Source organism: Anabrus simplex, chromosome 1, assembly GCF_040414725.1.
Source record: "Anabrus simplex isolate iqAnaSimp1 chromosome 1, ASM4041472v1, whole genome shotgun sequence".
NCBI lineage: Eukaryota > Metazoa > Arthropoda > Insecta > Orthoptera > Tettigoniidae > Anabrus > Anabrus simplex.
The window spans coordinates 730599439-730619794 of record NC_090265.1 but is presented as its reverse complement, the minus strand read 5'-3'; the positions used below and the strand labels follow the sequence as shown (position 1 = coordinate 730619794).

The following is a 20356-nucleotide window of genomic DNA, read 5'->3' as shown; positions in this document are numbered from 1 at the left end:
CGGGAATCGAACCTGGGACCCCTGTGACCAAAGGCCAGCACGCTAACCATTTAGCCATTGAGCCGGACGTACTCTTTCCGTAATAAATGAGCTACGAGTATAATTAATGTAAGAGCATCGTATGTATTACATGCTTACATGCAATGGAATATATTTATTACTTAAACTTTTTTACTATTAATAACATTGTAAATGCATTTGCAACGGTATAATACATGTCAATATTCAATCTACAGTATTCTCTCCACCTGCACCTATTGCAAACTGAATGTCGGCAGATCAAAATCTGTTATTCATAGCGTAACAAATAATGCGGCGATCTTGAAACGACCACAGCATTTGAATGACAAACGTAGGGGAACACATGCATCTGTGGAATTAGTACTGAAATCGAAATTGTAATTCCTCCTAAGATTACCGTTACAACATTGCCCACATTAAAGCATTTGAATTTTCAGCCAGTGTATTCAATCGGAGGACTACCGGAGGTCGAGCGAAAACAACTGTTCTGCTCCGCTCCTACCGTTCTCGGCTCTAATCATATCAACTACAGTATTTCCACACTGGCCTTCCGCGACCAAAGAGTGACCGTGACGATAATCATATGGTCGTGGTGCCTGACTTATGGCAGAATCACCGATAAAAGTCACAGATATTCTGAAACATCGGCTAGGCTTATCTCTACTCTCGGTACTCGTACCTAAAATAATTTATTGGGTTATTTTATTATATTAAAGCCCAACCACTCAGACAGCACCACTTCCCATCCCTCATTCCGAAAAAATGAAGGTGAACGATCATCGATGACTAGAACTCGGACGAGCCAAATTCGAGTCAGCCTCACGCTCAGGAAGAGGAGCTCTACATCATCCTCATGGCTGTAACCACTCCACTTTAGGTAAAGTAGAGAGTGAAGACATACTACAGAAATGATCCTGTGAAGTATAGTCTTGATTTCAAGCTTGCCAAAGAGCTATCCAACCGACTTGAAATTGCTTCATTCTCACGAGTGCTTTCAAATACAAGGCGAAGTTTTGTCGCTGTATTCTCTTACTTTGTCAGATTGTGCCAAATTATATACATAATTATATATATTTTACGTCAAACAAATATAAAACTATTACGTTATTTTTCAACTGGAAACAATTGTATCCGTAAATATGCTTGGATCATCTTTTCGCTAGCTTGCCAGTGACGTCACTGGCCATTTCCTTTGCTCCACGTGGTGATACAAGGTCGGTCTCGACGCATAGGCCGCGTGCGAAGCTTTTTGTACAGTGACTCTATATGTACAGTGTGGCCAAGGCCAGTCCAGCCGCCATGTTTTAGCCAAGTACTCAATCAGCTGATAGATGAAGGAGAGTGATATTATTAGTATCACAGGACTGTGATTAGTATTTCAATAAAGAATAGATTAGGTATGTATATAGGCCTATCAGTATTTGTTATATCCAGAGCCTGACTACCTGATGTAAGACTTCAAAATTTAGTTATACGTGGTATAGGCCTACAAGTCACTATTATTGAAGAGGTTAGAAATTCTGTGTTGGTAGCTAGGCCTATCATAACATTTAGATTATAATACACGTGGCATAAAACAGTATAGTCATTATCTTGAATAATGTACGTGATGACTGTAAAGTTAGCCTACATATTTTTTTTTCTATTTGCTTTACGTCGCACCGACACATCTAGGCCTTAGGGTGACGATGGGACAAAAAAGGCCTAGAAATGGGAAGGAAGTGTCCGTGGCCTTAATTAAGGTACAGCCCCAGCATTTGCCTGGTGTGAAAATGAAAAACCATCTTCAGGGCTGCCGACAGTGGGGTCGAACCCACTATCTCCCGGATGGAAGTTCACATTTGCGCCCCCCTAACCACACGACCAACTCGCCCGGTCATTTAAATTTAAAAAAAAATTATAACATTACCATATATCAGGTTACATGGTTTTACATATCAGAATATACAACGCAGTATCATAAAACTATACATATACATGTACTTTTTATATATGACATCGGTATGTATAGAATCTGAACATACGCAGAAGGTAGAAAATAATATGACTAGTTAACTGATGGGTAGACAAAATTGTATTACCTAGCTCCATATTTATGTTAACGTAATATAAGTTAACATAATATACTGTACCATTTTACTCGTGGTACTAATAGAAATAATAGCGAAAACCTGCTGCTCTTTAGTGGCGAAAACAAGCAACTGCCATGGTCCCCGGGTTGTGTATAGTGCTCCTTTAATGATGGCTACGGTTTGATACCCGCAACTAGGAATTAAATATTAGTATCACTTCACAACAGGCCTATCGTTTGAGAAAATACTACTTGTTGCTCGGTGAAAATAAGCAATTTTCCTGGTCCTAGTGTACTTGTATTCGGGACTCAATTATCGACCACCCTCTGCTCGATTTCCGTGATGTACGACTAATTCTGTGCCCCGGTTCGGTTAGTACTGGTAGATATCCAATGTATTTTAAACATTATATTTGCTACTATCGGTTTTGCTAATACATTGTTATAACTTTTATCATTACCTTATTCTTTTTCGATCGGTCTTCCCAGAACTGTGGGGTTGTATGGGGGAACTGCGTCATACATGTGGATTTGGTCCTGTTTAACGGCCGGATGCTTTTCCTGACGCAAATCCTATATGGAGGGATGTAATCTCTACTGCGTGTTTCTGTGGTGATTTGTAGCGTGGTATGTTGTCTGAGTATGAAGAGGATCGTGTTGAGACAAACGCAAACACCCAGTCCCCAAGCCCGAGCTATTAAAATACCCCACGCGGCCGGAATCGAATCCGGGACACTCTGAACCGAAGGGCAGTACGCTGACCATTCAACCACGGAGTCAGACTTTTATTGATATTATTATTATAATGTATGGGAAAACTCAACTTGATGCTAGGCGGCACTTATAACCACGTCCTTTAGTAGATGAATAGCAATACAAGTTTGAATTCGAGAATATATCAATCATAATACCTCATACGGTGAAAATGAATGAGACTTACAGTGAATGATTGGGAGTGACCTCTCCTGTAAATTATGTTTCAGATAAAACAGATATTTTCGGGGATACTTGAAAATTTCTGAAAAATAATATAATCGTGAAAATAAGTTATTTTCCTTACATGGTAAAAATGCATAAAATGTAAAATGTCGTAAATTATATTCTAAACAACTTTCCTTATGTACAGGTTTTCGATACGGCGAATATTAACGGAAAAATCTGACATTTACTGTCTTGACCTCTATAAAATTACTAACCCATTTTGTTATTATTGTTACCATTATAATGCACGAAACAACTCTACTCGTTGTTGGGAGCGTCTTATAACGTGCTGAAAACAGGCAATTGCCTAATTTCATTTTAAAAACCTTTCCTGATTTGTTTCTGCAACCATAAGCATAACAGCCTGACGTAATTTTCTTCAAAACTCAGACCTCAGAAATATGTAAATTCACACACATTTCTTAAATATTAATACTAAATAATCTACCATGTTTAATAAGAACATATTTTCGGGTGTATTAAGGTTAAAACAGATAGCCTGTACTTCGCTGAAATTGCGTCAAGAGTGATCTTACCCTGTGCTGAATACATACATTTAAATCAGCTGACGGGACATTTAGCTGAAACATGGCGGAGCCAATCAGAATGAAGCACTCGTTGGCCACACTGTACATATAGAGCAAGACCATCTACAATAATATCAGACCTTAATACAAAAACAACATGGCCGACGCATCAATTCCATGTAAACACGCCTGTGATACATAAACATACTCTTTTGATTATCGTATTGAATTGCTGAGGTGTCAATAATAACGAACAGAAACTTACTTTGGGTAATAGATCAACACTATCTAGAAATAGCCTATGTTTAGTGTTACCAAGTTTTTGTGGTAGGTAGAGGTGAAAGAAGGTGCGGGGGTGAACAGGTCTCAGGCTACGAAACTAAAGTTAATTTAAAATTTAACAAGGTTATATTTTCTTTCCAAAATCCAGAAATAACACGAATGGCAGGTACAGACTAGCAAGGCAACAAAAGTACAATTACAGTATTTACAGGATTTGGGCTTCGAGCCCCGAACTCGCAATTCTTGGGCAAATAGCCCAACTTTACCCCAAAACAAGATTTAACAGAGGGGCAGAAAACCCCATTCATGCCCAGGAGCACTTGCTCTAAATTACACAGAAAAGCCTCCTCGAGGCATACAACACTCAATTTTCGAGAAAGAGCCACTCGCTCTCAACTTTAAGCCTATCAAAGGCCACACCAAACTCCACCTTCAAGTTGTCCTCTAAGGACATAGACACAGGGGTAAAATACCCAATCTACTGAGGCCTATTAAGTGAGAAAAAGGTTAATTACATGACCTCTAAAATAACAATTTGAGAGGAGGCGATCTGCACTCCTAATACATTTTGTTTTAAACCTAATCTGGCTCTAGGCCGCTAATGCAAGGGCTAATCCCATACTACAGAGGTGACTTTAGAAAAGAACAATTTACATTACATTAAGGAAGAATCGGTTGTGAGAAATAAGTTCACCTCAAAACAATATGAGTGGGAGCTCGAGAGGGTTAAGCACTCTCTATCCCAATATGTAACTTTAAAAGAGAATAGATGCTAAGAGTCGTTACATTTTAGGGAAAAGTTACATGGTGATAACGCTTCGGACCCGCCCCGAGAGTTAAACTGCTGAGCTAGCAAGAAAAGAAGTTATTAAACGGCCATTGCCTGGTTGTTGAACTGCTGCCCGAAGAAAGAGGCGCTTCCCGCCCCCTGCTATGTACTTTACACACTGAAAGATGGTACTGAAGTGGCCCGGAGACCCTAAAATCAGCAGTTTATATACTCCCGCGGAAAGTTCGAGGCGTTTGAGGAATGAGAACACCCTCCCACAAAAACTTTATTGGCTAGGGTTAAGCAACATATCCCCTTTGGAGAAGATACACCTGATTGGTTATAAATTAATTACGGAAATTCGGGATTGGCTAAATTCAAAACAAGGGGAAAGAAAGGGTTATACAGCCAACTTAAACAATAACAGAAAGAAATTTAACAAGAAACAAACTTTTGAAATAAAAATTTCTTCAAAAAACAGTTCTTTCAGTTCGCACTAGGGTGCACCATTGTAGTTCTTCAGTAGTGTCATCTAGAAGAGAAAGTTCACACTTCTTACTACCGGAAAAACAAAAATACGTCGAAAACGACCCAGTTCAGAAACTACAAAATTTCCAAGTAGTGACATCTTCTGAGAAACTTGAAAATTAACACCTTAAATAAAGTTCAGACTTCCTCCAGTAGGGGAGTTTCAACTGGCGCAAAATTTGAATTAGCGGCGTGGAGGTGTACCGCCCGGTACATTTAGATAAGCAATATTTGGATAATTCAAAATATACGGTACATATTTTCTATGAACTAGTATGGTAAAGGAAATAGGTACGGGTAATATAGGATTGCATTCTAAAATAAGTCCTGGGGGGAATATTTGATACGTTTCAATTCAGTCAATTAATAGCTCACCTATGATCTGAATTTAGGGCTGTCAACCAAGTGGCAGATTACGTATCAATTGTCTACTTAGTACTTAAGTGATTTCAAAGAAATTGGAAATTTATCGAATTGGTGTAGGAAGCACCCTTGGTAAATTATTCCAGACCGTAATTCTTCTTCCTATAAATCAATACTTGTTTTATAAATACATTTATTTGAATGACTTTTCTATTATCATATGTTTTAAGTAGGCCTATAATGGCCTACCTCGTTCAAGAAAATGTTTAGAAACATAACCTTGTCATCAATTTCAATTCTCTCATAACAATGATTCTGATAGGGCCTAATGATCCCCAAACTGCTACATCTGTTTCACTTCAGAGAATCTATAGGAGAATGAACTTGAAATTATCTGGTAGCATCTTTATTTTCGTTTAAAGCACTTTAACACCCACATCGTTGGCAACGTAAATACGTACTGTAAGGGGCAGTATATCAATTGATACCTTGTACTCTAATTTAACAAGGAGAATATAATCTTCATTCACAGATGAATAAATAGCTTTATCACTTTTTATAACCTCACTTTTAGAATCTTCAAAAGGTATAGTAATTGAGAAATGTACTAGGATTGGCACCAATACAGAGTTTTGGCCTTATTCGGAAAAAGCAGCTCATCAAGTACACGGAACACATCCTCTCTATTGACAAATTTATCCTCGAATGTTTTAGTGCACCGTAATAAATTACTTGTAACTACGAAATCGTCACGATGCATTAAGTACACGTCTTGATCTGAATGCGAGTTTTAAAATCATATTTCAAAAAAACATGACTACACTGTCTGTCTGTTAGGTCATCAGCCCAGAGGCTGGTTGGATCCTCAAATAGCACCACCAAAGGTTATGCGGTTATAAGGAAACCCCAAAAACCAATGGCAGCACTAAAATGAGGCGTACTAGGCAAGATGATGAGTGAGATAGTTTGCCATTGCTTTCCTCACTGGGTCAGAAAGTACTATTGCAGCACGACTGACCCTATGAGCAGCACCTTTCATAACACTCAGATGCACTAGTCATGCTCTGAATGTCATTACTCAGCACTACCCATACCCCAGCAACTTCCATATTGTCACAGCCATGGATGTTGACTGGGACTTTGGTGGAAGCTACACTTTACTCTGGCCTGTGCCAAGAGATGGATGCAAAAGTACTGTATCCATCAAGAAATGACAGCATGACTACACTAACGTTTTCTAATCAATCCAAACCAACAGAAAGAACTAAACAGATGCTTCGCACATGTTTCTGTTTACATTTGAACAAACCGATCGGGCCGCCATTTTAGCAAATATCGATAGCTGCATTAAGGTCTGATATATTGTAGTTGGTCTTCTATACCAAGGCCCCACACCGCTGGCTGCGCAGAAGCGTGTGACTGGGGAAGACATGTCCATGCGCGTACCGCCATGTTGCGGGCGCTCCTAAGCTTGACGCGGAGATCGTGTGGAATTCATCCTTTAACTTACATTTCGCACACATGAAAACAATCGCCTTATAAAATAATTGACAGACTACACCGACTACCGTATACACACGCAATAAATATACATAATATCAAGACTGTGGTAATATTAAAATATACTTCTGTATAAAAACTGAACAGTCTACACAAATCCTTTGGATAGCCTATAGGTGGCGCACCTTAAAGATAAACCTTCAGCAGACTGAATAAGAAGACTGAAAAATACACTTGCGGTACCTCGAAAATGATCAGGTCGCTCACTTTAATATAAGGGCCATGTTTGTAACTGATGTGTTTGAACATTGTACGTATGGCAAGAAGGCCAGACTCAGAGGGTGAGAATCACGTGGCAATCTGTCTCTTGAGAAACCTAGGATCAACAATTATTTAGCTTTATTGAAAATACGAAGACATGTTCAAAAAGCGGCCTACAACTTTAGTATGATTACATATCGTGAGATAAAAATTACCTGTCTCTCAGCAGACTGGAGAACACATAAATTAAATATTTTACAAACTCCTGTACCGATAACAATAATATTCAATATCAACAAAAAAGGAAACCTGTGAAATAAAATCTTTCTATGAAAGGTACATAGCTTATGATTCCTCTCAGATAAGTCATTACAGCAAACTTTACTCAATTATCTGAACAGATTGTTTAAAAAGTACATGACTGCAGAAATCTTTCTAAAACAATCAGATACATGTTTTATCATTTTCTGAATATGAAACGCCGGCTCTGCGGTGTAGGGGTAGCGTGTCTACTTCATACCGGGAGGCTCCGGGTTCAATCCCCGGCCAGGTCAGAGATTTGTACCTGGATCTAAGTGCTGGTTCGAGGTCCACTCAGCATACGTGATTACAATTGCGGAGCCATCTGACGGTGACATAACGGCCGAGAGGATTCGCCGTGCTGACCACATGACACCTCGTAATCTGCACGCCGTCAAGCTGAGCAGCGGTCGCTTAGTACGCCATGGCCTTTCGGGCCTATTGTGCCATAGGGTTTGGTATGGATATGAAATAACGTAATTGGATGAGTAGAAGTTAAATTATCATGTTTGTGTGATTTGGATTTAGGTAAATGCTGCCTGACATTCGTTACACTGGTGCTAGCCTTTTGTTGTGTATTTCTTAAAATGAAATAAATGTCTAGAGTTAGTTTGAGTTTCTCTGCGCGGTTTAGGCCTAAGCTTTATTTTTTTACAATTTTTTTACGTCGTACCGGCACAGATAGATCTTATGGCGACGATGGGATAGGAAAGGTGGTGGTGGTGATTATTGTTTTAAGAGGAAGTACAACTAGGCAATCATCCTCTATATAACACTAATCAGACAAGAAAACTGGAAGGGGTCCGACACTTCGAAAATTGAAGGTATCGGCCAAAGGAAGACAAGGGCCACGAAGGGCGTGAAAATGAGGATAGGAAAGGCCTAGGAATGGGAAGGAAGAGCATGTGGCCTTAATTAAAAGTACAGCCCAAGCATTTGCCTGGTGTGAAAATGGGAAACCACGGAAAATCATCTTCAGGGCTGCCGACAGTGGGGTTCGAACCCACTATATCCCGGATGCAAGCTCACAGCTGCGCGGTCTTAACCGCACGGCCAACTCGCCCGGTTAGGCTTAAGTAAGAATGTTATCATTTAAGATGTAAAACCCTCCCCATAATATTATCTTCTTAAATATTACTGCTTTTACAAACTCATTCTGAATTAACATTATCTGATTACATAAAAAATTGAAAGTGCGTTCTAATTTTTCTCTAATATGAGCACCATGGTTTACACCAGAAAGAAAATAAAATGAAATTGAAAGTAAAGCACTTGCAAACAAAAAAAGATTGATATCATAGTGAAAAGTTAATTTGATTAGCATTTTCTAATGCAGACTAGGATCGACAAGATTGTAATGAGCTTTGTTTAGACTCTGTATTGTCAGATTTTTCTGGAATAGCGTGTTAACAATTGTATTCTTTTATTATAAAGCAAGTGGAAAAAATTGGAGAAATTAATACATACGATACTAATAAATCATTTTTCAGATAATTGATAATTTGAAGCAATACGTTACCCTAATATTAGAAGGTTTTATCAAGTTGTATCAATCATATCTTACGGATTGTAGGCCCAGGTTTATCAAATTTGTAATACCGCTACACAGTATGTATGAAAAATATGTAGGCCTAGTCTTTTTCAGAACAGCTTTTTAATTCTAAACAATTATCCCCGATGAATTGGAAAATGGCAAACAAGAAAAAGAAGCCCAAGTATTCTAAATTTCATGTCCATGCGTTCTGTGAATCAACCACCCTATAACCTGTTTAGTTCTCGATTATGGTAAATGAAAGTTATTTTTTAGCAGTTCAATTTCTACTCACACGTGAAAATAAATACCAGATCCCTTCTGATAGCAGTCTGTACAAATGAAGGATGCACACGAATTCACCCTCGTGAATATCTTTCCATTCCACAGGTAATGCTAACTTTAGGCCTAATATTGCCGATCAATTAATCTAACGTAATGTATCAGCTCCCACATTCCTTGAAAATATTTGACAATATATTATCACTCCGTCACATATAATACCAAATCAGATCCACCAACAGGCATGATTCAAATCGAAAACATGCAAGGGTCTGTAAACATTACCACATGCTAGCCATCCATTCGAAGCTGAAGCGCCCGCAACATGGCGATGCGCGAAAGTGTTCAATATTCCGCTTAGCATCAGCGCGCTCTGTGAGTCTAGATAAGTAATATTCAAGTCTTTGTTCTATACAGTCACTGTAGCTCTTTTTGTACTCGTGGCGCCCCAAGCGTCAAGGAAGGGCGAAACTTGAGGGGAGAGTAGCGAACGCACGTAGTAGACATTAGACAATCATAATCTGGGCAGCATTTCGACGAGATTGTGAAATGGAATCCGGCTTATTTCGAGGATTCCACGGTAAGGAAAGGAGAGCAGTTGAATGACAATCCCGATATTTTTCACGTAGAAGAAAGATCGGGAGTAATATCGAGCATGTGTTGAGGGGAAACAAATATTAATAAATCACCGTACGTTGTGGAGATTACAAAATCAGTTTTTGTTATATACTTCCATTTATTAATTCACTGCAACTACGTTGTAAGTTTAAAAGCAGAAATACGAACACTATCTAATTTCAAAACACAGTACTCTTCAAAGACATTAACACATTTTCTGTATACAAATATTTTTCAGGCTGACTCTGGTATCTGGGAAGCCTATGTAAGGCAGGCTTGTCAGAAAGGTGCAAGCTCATTGCTGCCTTGTGTTTATTTGTAAATAGTGAGAGAGACGCTTCCAAAACTATGTGCTCGCAACATTGGTAATAATAATAATTAAGTGTGGATATTTCTAGCCGGGTGCAGACCTTATAAGGCAGACCCTCCGATGAGGGTGGGCGGCATATGCCATGTGTAGGTAACTGCGTGTTATTGTGGTGGAGGATAGTGTTATTTGCGGTGTGTGAGTTGCAGGGATTTTGGGGGCAGCACAAATACAGAGCCCCCGAGCCATTGGAATTAACCAAATCCCCGACCCGGCCGGGAATCGAAGGCCTTTACGCTGATCATTCAGCCAACGAGTCGGACGCAACAATGGTAAAAACCAATGCGTGCTCCAGAACAGAGATACGGTATGTGAAAGGTGAAGAGATGCAGAAGTTATAGAAACCTTTTATGATATTTTCGCCCATTTTCATCCAATTGTCCGTAATTGTCTGATTATTAACTGGTACTGCATCATTATTTTCTAATGAGTAAAACATGGTATTAAAATTATTTATCTTACTAGCCCGTGCACCTGCGTCAATAATCAAACATACGTACATTAATACCTGTGATATTTTCGGCTGCGTTGTCAATGTCATGCCTTAATTTTCGTCTTTTGTAACACTCAGCAATGTTTTTTCTAGTAATTTCTAGTAATTCCCATTTACTGTTTGAATTTGATGTCAGAAGTAATATGATGATGGTGATGATGATGATGATGCTTGTTGTTTAAAGGGGCCTAACATCTAAGGTCATCGGCCCCCATAAGTAATCTAAGTAGGCCTACATACACAGGGCTGTCAGGATCTCTTCAAATCATTCATTTTACAAAATGACGGATGTAAATACTGGATTGTTCGTAGGTGTCCTCGGTTTTTCATCTTTCGTGATTCGTTTCAAAGATTTAAAATCAATCAGTCAAGAAGTTCGTTCATTCCCACCTACCAGTGAGGTGGGCGGGCCACAGCTAAAATGGTAGCTCTCAGGCCGAGATAATTGAATTTAATGTTGCGGAACTGGTAGTTTGATTGATGTATGTGTCGTACGTACGTGCAGAGGAAGAGAGGAGTGGGGTTGGCTCAAAGAGAACCGAGACCACCCAAGTCGGGCCTCAGAGCACGGCCGCATCACACCCGCGGGTATTAACCCCCGCTAACCCCCATTTATTGAGCAAATATATATTGTAACAGTAAATGTGGTACTTCGGTAGAGATGAGACGCAGGGCGTGTACCATTCGTTGAAGTGCATACAGAGGGAGAGGGTTTGCTTAAAATAAATCTTAAAGTTTTTTCCAGAGTTTATTAAGAAATTGAAAGTAATGTCACCTCTGTACAGCGTATACAGTCGAAAATGTTCCTCGTCCTATGGCTGGCGATGTCCTTGGATTCCGGCAGCTCCATTTTCCATATCAGCGAACCACCATTCGTCCCCCGATGGAAGTTCTAGAAAATCCATTCGGTGTCTTGAAGATCCATGGCGTTGAGGTAGTCCTTGTAAATGGTGAACATGAATGAACATCGTTAAGCCCGGGGGCGAGTTAACGTAAAGGCTGCTTCTGCACAGATGAGAGGAGCGTTTATAAATGCTTTTAACAAAGTTCAAACACAAAATGTATCTTTTATCACACGGTGAAATGTCACTTAATTTTGTCCCGTGTTAAGTAAATTAATACTCATAAGATAAAAGTCCACTCGGAACTGATCGTCGAGTTTAACAGAGTCACTTAAAGTTTGTTGTACCTAGTACAACATGAGGCAATGCCACATGACTTAGTTCATTGAAGCACTGTTCAACATAATTCATTGAAATAAAGATGTTCCACTCGTGAATCAGAACTCATTCACGTATTGAAAATAACATGAAATCAAAAGACGAAATTAATCGAGTACTGACAGTCCTTGGTTCGACTGTTCGTAAACTAAATGTTCGCAGAATTGAAATGTGCTGTTTATTAGAATAAAAATGCACTGTTCACACATGCACAGTTCACAGTTCATGACCTAAAATGTCGACACAGTTCATGGAATGGTAAATTAAATTTGGATTCAAACACAGTCTTATAACTCGAAGTATTTAGTACTCGCCAAGGAGCAATCAGTTCTAAGTCCTGTCCATGACATAAAATTTCAATTTCGAGCACTCGAAAACGTTTGCGAGTCTTAGACACTCGTATAGAGTAACAGTCAATAGATAATGTCCAGACGATACACAATTCATCTCACGTCCTATCGGAGTAAAAAGTTGTCACAGTATAAAGAAATTTGCATAAGTCCATATTCAACACGATTAGGTTAAAGTCTACGGACTTGAAACTTAATAGCAGCATCACACTCTGGCAACATGCTGTAACACACTGCAGCGCACTGCAACATACTGTAACATGCTGGAACACACACTGCTCTGCTGAGCGAAGCAGTACGTATTTATATCTGATCCGGGCCTCCACCCCTTTTTCCATAACTTTATCGTCCCAAGTCAGATTCACGTGAAATTCGGCAGGAACATAGCTAAAGGATTAAGTTATATGGTGATGTAGTTCAATTTGTTCAATTATTATCGTGGGAAAAGTTATTATCCGTCGAAACTCGAAGAACATTCTACATCAGTCTAGGCTCTGTAGTGCGGCGAGGCATGCTGTGACGTCACCCGCTCACTACGTCACACGCACACAGCTGTTGCTCGCTGCCTAGTCAGTCCTTCGTAAGCGGTCCGGAGCATAACACGTAAGTTTTAAAATTTCTATGAGGGGGACTTAGTTTGTACCGCCGTTACCGGTACATCTCCCCCTCCTCCTGGGGAAAAGAAAATTCGATAGGATTTTCTTTTAATGATATTCTCTCCTGAAATATTTCTTTAGGTTGGCTGCATTGTAAATGCCCTCGATGCTTCCATCCAGCTTATTAATTTTGTATGCCCCGTTTTCGAGAACCTCTGCAATTCTATATGGTCCTACATAAAGTGGGCAAAACTTTGCATAAATGCGAAGTTCCGGGTGCGAAACAGCTGGTTTTCTTATCAATGGCCAGGGGGTTTAGATACGGAGTGACACATTTAGAAATGATACCATTATTTTCCATTTCCTTTATCACAGTCCTGGCTTCCTCTCGGTACTTCTCAGGAACTGGATAGGGCCGTTTTTTATAAGGAGAGGTGTCCTTGACATTCAATTGGTATTCAAAATCTCTAATAACGCCGGGTTTGTCATCAAAAACCTCAGGGAATTTCTCAAATATTTGTTGAGTCGCTTCTGCCACGCGGGAATCGAACTCTGGGCTTTCAGCCGCACTGGTGAGAAATATGAAGTGATCACGACCTTCGTCGAACACATCCTCAACAAGGGGCACTTCCTGGCCCTCGACGGGTCCCTCTTGACCGGGTCTACCCTCTTCGCAATCTATTTCATCGGCAGGCAAAGCATCGCTCATCTTACCTCCGGCTTCTATGAATGGGGTACCCAGACCTTGGCACTTCAAATTATTACAGTCTACCAGCTGCAACTCTACAGAGTCAATGTTAAAAAATCGTATGACGTTGGCAGGATAATCGATGATTCCCCCATACTTGGCTAGGAAATCTGACCCTAGGATGACGTTGAATTTCATCAGCGAAATGACTAGGAATATATGCTCGAACTGGACACCTTCAATGTCAAATGTAATAAAAGCTTGAAATTTACATTTGATATGCCTGTCCGGTACTATCCCTTTAATTTTGATCTGTGCGACTGGTATCAATAACATGTCTTCTCCCCCCTTTAACATTTCAATTAACCTCTTAGACATTAATGAAGCCTGAGCTCCAGAATCGATTAAGGCAGTTACATAAAGGGTATCCAAAGTAATATTAATAACTGGAAGACTTCGTTGGACCTTCGGTGTTGTAGGAGTGGGATCTTCATACAAGAGATCTGAGTCATCCAAGTACCAGTAATTAATATTAGTGACACAAATTATTTCTCCTCTACTACGGTTTTCAGGCAATCTTATTGTTGTGTTGTCGAAGTTTTTTTTAATTGCGCCTGTCGATTCGGGGTTTGTCGCAGGCGGCGTGTTCTGTCTTCTGGCATGCTCTTGATATTCTAAAGAGGTAGCGTCAGGTAATCCTTCATCCCGGTTTCGATTCTGGATATATTCGCGAGATTCTCTCCATCTTCTTTCGATCTCGGCTCTCGGCGAATCTCCATCTCGAGCAAGCGACTCGATAGGTTTCCTCCATGTTTGATTACGTCTGTAAGGCGTACTTTGCCCGTATGGACGTCTCCTAAATCGCCGGAAATGAGATAATGAATCTCTCCGTGGTTCTACTTCCTCACGGGGTTCGGGATTCGATCTCAGCGGTTTGTTAACTTCGACATGGTTGGTTGCAACCTCTTTCGTCTTAGTAACCCTGGGTGGATTTTGTGTATGGGCAGTGTCAAGTTTCCTTAATAAATCATCAAGTTGTTCTAGGTCTTGAACATTGGCTGCCACAAGAATTTCTTGTACATGTGCCGGAAATTGTAAAGTTACTACCTGTATTAACTCCTGTTCTGGCAAAGGAGGATCAAAGAATTGCATCTTCTTTAATTGAGAAATGAGAAAATCAGAATATCGTGAAGAATTAATAGCCGTGTTGTATCTCCTGGAGTACAACTGTAGCTTAATCAAATGTTGAATTTCCGAATTCCAAAACCTCTTCAACAAGGCTTCCTTGAACTCATCATAGGTTTTAATGTTAAATTTAAATGCTGTGTACCAATTTAGTGCTTTCCCTTCCAATAATCTAGAAGCTATCCTCAATTGATGATCGGATCGTACTTTATTCTCTTGAAAGTACTCTTCAATGTTGAGAAGGAATTCTTTCGCTGTGTACTCTTCCTTTCCGGAAAATTTTGCAGGTTTATCGTCTGATAATTTTAAGACAGTGGAAATGCTAGAAGTATCTCCGCTAGACCCTTGACACTGGTGTGTAGACACCTCCTTCTCCACCTGAGATATTCTATTATCAATCGTCTCTATTTTTCCTTGCAATTCGACCTTGATAGTCTTAACTTGTCCACGGATGGAGTTTTCCACGCTCTGGACTTCCTTTTCGAGGTCCTGCTTCACTTCATTTACATCGCGGCCTATGCGAATGATTTGAGTATGTGCGCTATCTAATTGGGATTTTACATGCTTATCTGTTTCCTCCTGCTTTGTTTTAAGTAAATTAACCTCATTACTTATTTTCTGAAAGTTAGTCTTAAAAGATTCATGGATGTTATCCTGAATAGAGGCTATTTTTGCTTGTGCCTGTGATAACTGACCATGAGATTCTTTAAATTCTGCCTTTAAGCTTTCAACTTCCTTAATCAGTTGATGTGAGGTGGGAAATGAAGCTTTTAAGTCTTCAACTATTTGTAGTTTAAGGTCCTGTTTTACTGTTTCTAAGTCACGGGTGAGGCGTTCGTTTATTTCCGTAAACTTAGAATTAATTTTCGCATTAGTTTCTGAGAATCGTTTTTCAATCTCAGAACCAGCTTTAGTAAGCCTATGTTCCAAATTAGCATTAACTTCGGTAAACTTGGTATTAATTATTTTAGTTATTTGTGTGATACGATTTTCTAAGTTGGCTGTAGTTGCAACCTTAGATTCGTTAATGCGAGCTTCTAAAGTAGTACCTAATTGAGCAGTTACGGCATTAGCCTCATCAATACGAGTGTTAATCTCAGTAACACGAGTATCTAATTGAGCCTGCGATTCGGCGATCCGTTCATTTAAGCTAATCTTAAGAGCTTCAATAGCAGCTAAAATATTTTCCATTTTGACGGTAATGTATTTAAACCAAGCAACAAGAAAATCATAAATCACTTGAAAAGAATTCAGATATCACCATTATTGTCCAATGGTTAAAAGTTCATGTTCAAAGTCATTCAAACATTCTCAAAAGGAAAAATCTCCAAGACATTTAACACACAAAAGTTATCCCATATCATTGATAACACTTCTTATAATAGAGAAGAAAAGTTAAATCTTGTTAGAAAGTTCACTGTAATGTTAATAGCTATTCCACACAAAGCACTGGAAATGTATCTGAATTAAATTACTAAGTCACACGATTGTAGTGCGATTTTATCTATCACTGCACTTCTTAATTTATTACTAGTACTTCAAAAGTGAGCCTAGAATGGTTAAGTGTCAATTTAATGTCTACTGCACTCATAATTAAGTTCTGATATTGCTGAAGCGCTAATTTCTAATTTTACTGCACTCCAAATCGGCCCCGACACGACTGGGGCGCCAATTTCTCCCCCTCTCCTCTGTAACAGTAAATGTGGTACTTCGGTAGAGATGAGACGCAGGGCGTGTACCATTCGTTGAAGTGCATACAAAGGGAGAGGGTTTGCTTAAAATAAATCTTAAAGTTTTTTCCAGAGTTTATTAAGAAATTGAAAGTAATGTCACCTCTGTACAGCGTATACAGTCGAAAATGTTCCTCGTCCTATGGCTGGCGATGTCCTTGGATTCCGGCAGCTCCATTTTCCATATCAGCGAACCACCATTCGTCCCCCGATGGAAGTTCTAGAAAATCCATTCGGTGTCTTGAAGATCCATGGCGTTGAGGTAGTCCTTGTAAATGGTGAACATGAATGAACATCGTTAAGCCCGGGGGCGAGTTAACGTAAAGGCTGCTTCTGCACAGATGAGAGGAGCGTTTATAAATGCTTTTAACAAAGTTCAAACACAAAATGTATCTTTTATCACACGGTGAAATGTCACTTAATTTTGTCCCGTGTTAAGTAAATTAATACTCATAAGATAAAAGTCCACTCGGAACTGATCGTCGAGTTTAACAGAGTCACTTAAAGTTTGTTGTACCTAGTACAACATGAGGCAATGCCACATGACTTAGTTCATTGAAGCACTGTTCAACATAATTCATTGAAATAAAGATGTTCCACTCGTGAATCAGAACTCATTCACGTATTGAAAATAACATGAAATCAAAAGACGAAATTAATCGAGTACTGACAGTCCTTGGTTCGACTGTTCGTAAACTAAATGTTCTCAGAATTGAAATGTGCTGTTTATTAGAATAAAAATGCACTGTTCACACATGCACAGTTCACAGTTCATGACCTAAAATGTCGACACAGTTCATGGAATGGTAAATTAAATTTGGATTCAAACACAGTCTTATAACTCGAAGTATTTAGTACTCGCCAAGGAGCAATCAGTTCTAAGTCCTGTCCATGATATAAAATTTCAATTTCGAGCACTCGAAAACGTTTGCGAGTCTTAGACACTCGTATAGAGTAACAGTCAATAGATAATGTCCAGACGATACACAATTCATCTCACGTCCTATCGGAGTAAAAAGTTGTCACAGTATAAAGAAATTTGCATAAGTCCATATTCAACACGATTAGGTTAAAGTCTACGGACTTGAAACTTAATAGCAGCATCACACTCTGGCAACATGCTGTAACACACTGCAGCGCACTGCAACATACTGTAACATGCTGGAACACACACTGCTCTGCTGAGCGAAGCAGTACGTATTTATATCTGATCCGGGCCTCCACCCCTTTTTCCATAACTTTATCGTCCCAAGTCAGATTCACGTGAAATTCGGCAGGAACATAGCTAAAGGATTAAGTTATATGGTGATGTAGTTCAATTTGTTCAATTATTATCGTGGGAAAAGTTATTATCCGTCGAAACTCGAAGAACATTCTACATCAGTCTAGGCTCTGTAGTGCGGCGAGGCATGCTGTGACGTCACCCGCTCACTACGTCACACGCGCACAGCTGTTGCTCGCTGCCTAGTGAGTCCTTCGTAAGCGGTCCGGAGCATAACACGTAAGTTTTAAAATTTCTATGAGGAGGACTTAGTTTGTACCGCCGTTACCGGTACAATATATACAAGAGTACATGAAATTACAAACAGTACAAGGCAAGATTAGATTCTTGATGCAAATGGTCCAATTGGCTTGAGGGTGTGTAACACTTTGAGCACTGAATAAGCACTAGAAATACAAACGAAAGGTACACGCACACGAGCTGGTGGGTAGGCAACGAAAATGTTCTCGTGTCAAGTCCTTGGGCACTGTGTTAACGCAACAGAATCACACTGGGTTGCAAAATAAAGTAAACAACATCCTTAACTAAGATACATACGTACTGAGGTGTATCAAATAATAATAATAATAATAATAATAATAATAATAATAATAATAATAATAATAATAATAATAATAATGTGCAACATAGTAATCAAATGAAAAATGAAATGGCGTATGGCTTTTAGTGCCGGGAGATCCCAGGACGGGTTCGGCTCGCCAGGTGTAGGTCTTTTGATTTGACACTCGTAGGCGACGTGCACGTCGTGATGAGGATGAAATGATGATGAAGACAACACATACACCCAGCCCCCGTGCCAGGGAAATTAACTAATGATGGTTAAAATTCCCGACCCTGCCAGGAATCGAACCCGGGACCCCTGTAACCAAAGGCCATCACGCTAACCATTTAGCCATGGAGCCGGACATAGTAATTAAATGAAGAACAATTAGAACAAGAAGAATACGTGGGATAACAGGATAATAATAATAAGAATAAGAATATGAATAAGACGAAAGAATGGAAAACGTCTGAGATGAAAATGAGTTACCAGTGATGGACAAAATGACGATGGATGACGCAATGGAAATTGATAGGTGAAATGAAGAATGAGCAAACGCAACAGTATGAGCAAATACAGTAGAGACAATACGCGACACTCTGCGAGATATCGAGGGACAGCGATTAGAGCTCTATCTAGCGGAGTGACCTGGAGTTAATTATTCTGTCATAAGAGCACGTGTATTTGTTTGTGAAGTTTTTGGTGATATTTATGCATTTGCAGTAAGTTGACATAAGTAAATAGTAGCGTGTGTTATTCCTTTATATCTCCTCTCAACATGAGTGGAAGGATATGTGCTGTGTTTGGCTGCAATAACCATGAAGTGCAGAAGGATTCACAGTATTTCTTCAGTTTCCCTCGTGACAAGAAAATGTAAGTAAATATTGTGTTTGCATATATATTCTTCAAGTGACATGAGATTTTTGAAGTACTTCCTAAACTTCTGACCTGCGCGACCCACATTTTAACTGGCTTAAAATATAATCTTATTTTATTATATAGTGCAGCAGGTAAACTTCAGTACCGATGTGTTGTTGTAGGTGTGATCTGTGGGTTTTGATTTAATTCAGGAAAATGCGTGTGCATATGTGTGTGGCTGCTTGTATTCCAAGTTACCCCATTTGAAATGCTGTAATGTGTTGTCAAGCACTGAAGAAAATGTGGGTGACTTAAGAAATGTACATATTTTGTTGAAACAAAATGATGATGCAAATTTCCTTTATCCTAATGTAACGGCAAGTATTACTTCTAGGGGAATTTTGAACGTTTTTGAGGCTAAATTTATAGATTTTCTTCAAATTAAGAGGAAAATTGTCCAGCTCTTAAATGTCAATTCATTGAAAAATGTGTGTAAAGAATGTGCCGATATTTTTATTGACGAGTGTCCTAATGTGAGGATACAATATTTTATTTAAATGAGAAAACGACAAATCTAGCCGTAGAAGTTCAGGCAAGAATGCTAAAGCTAGAAAAGTAATGTATAAATGACAGATTAAGCCCTTCACAGCAGTCCTTTTCACATCTTGATTATATTTATAATTTCAGTCTTTAAATAATAACCTGTTAAATAATTCTTGATTCGTTTATCCAGAATTGCTTTACCAACTTTGAGGTTAATATCTTAATAACAATTTCTTTCTAGAGGTAATTTATTTATCCATTTCCGTATATGCTTTTACATTGATATTTGAATTTAGCGCGAATTTTCAGGTCACGCCACTAGGAGCGCCACTTGCGAATTGTCTCCCACTTTAACAAGGCTAAATCCGGAAGTGTCGCGTATTGTCTCTACTGTATTTGGTATGAGTAAGAAATATGAATGAGATGGCACGCTAGTGCCTTAGAAACTCAGTTAACAGCTGGAGGCAGT

The 20356-nt window shown here is 39.2% G+C and overlaps 1 non-coding gene across 1 annotated transcript; it reads right to left on the bottom strand.

The window, feature by feature from the left end:
- Window positions 1-741: 741 nt before the first annotated feature.
- Window positions 742-952, bottom strand: LOC136859276 (small nucleolar RNA U3). Its single transcript, XR_010858932.2, has one exon. It is a non-coding gene; the product is annotated as a small nucleolar RNA U3 (small nucleolar RNA).
- Between the last annotated feature and the right edge of the window lie 19404 nt (window positions 953-20356).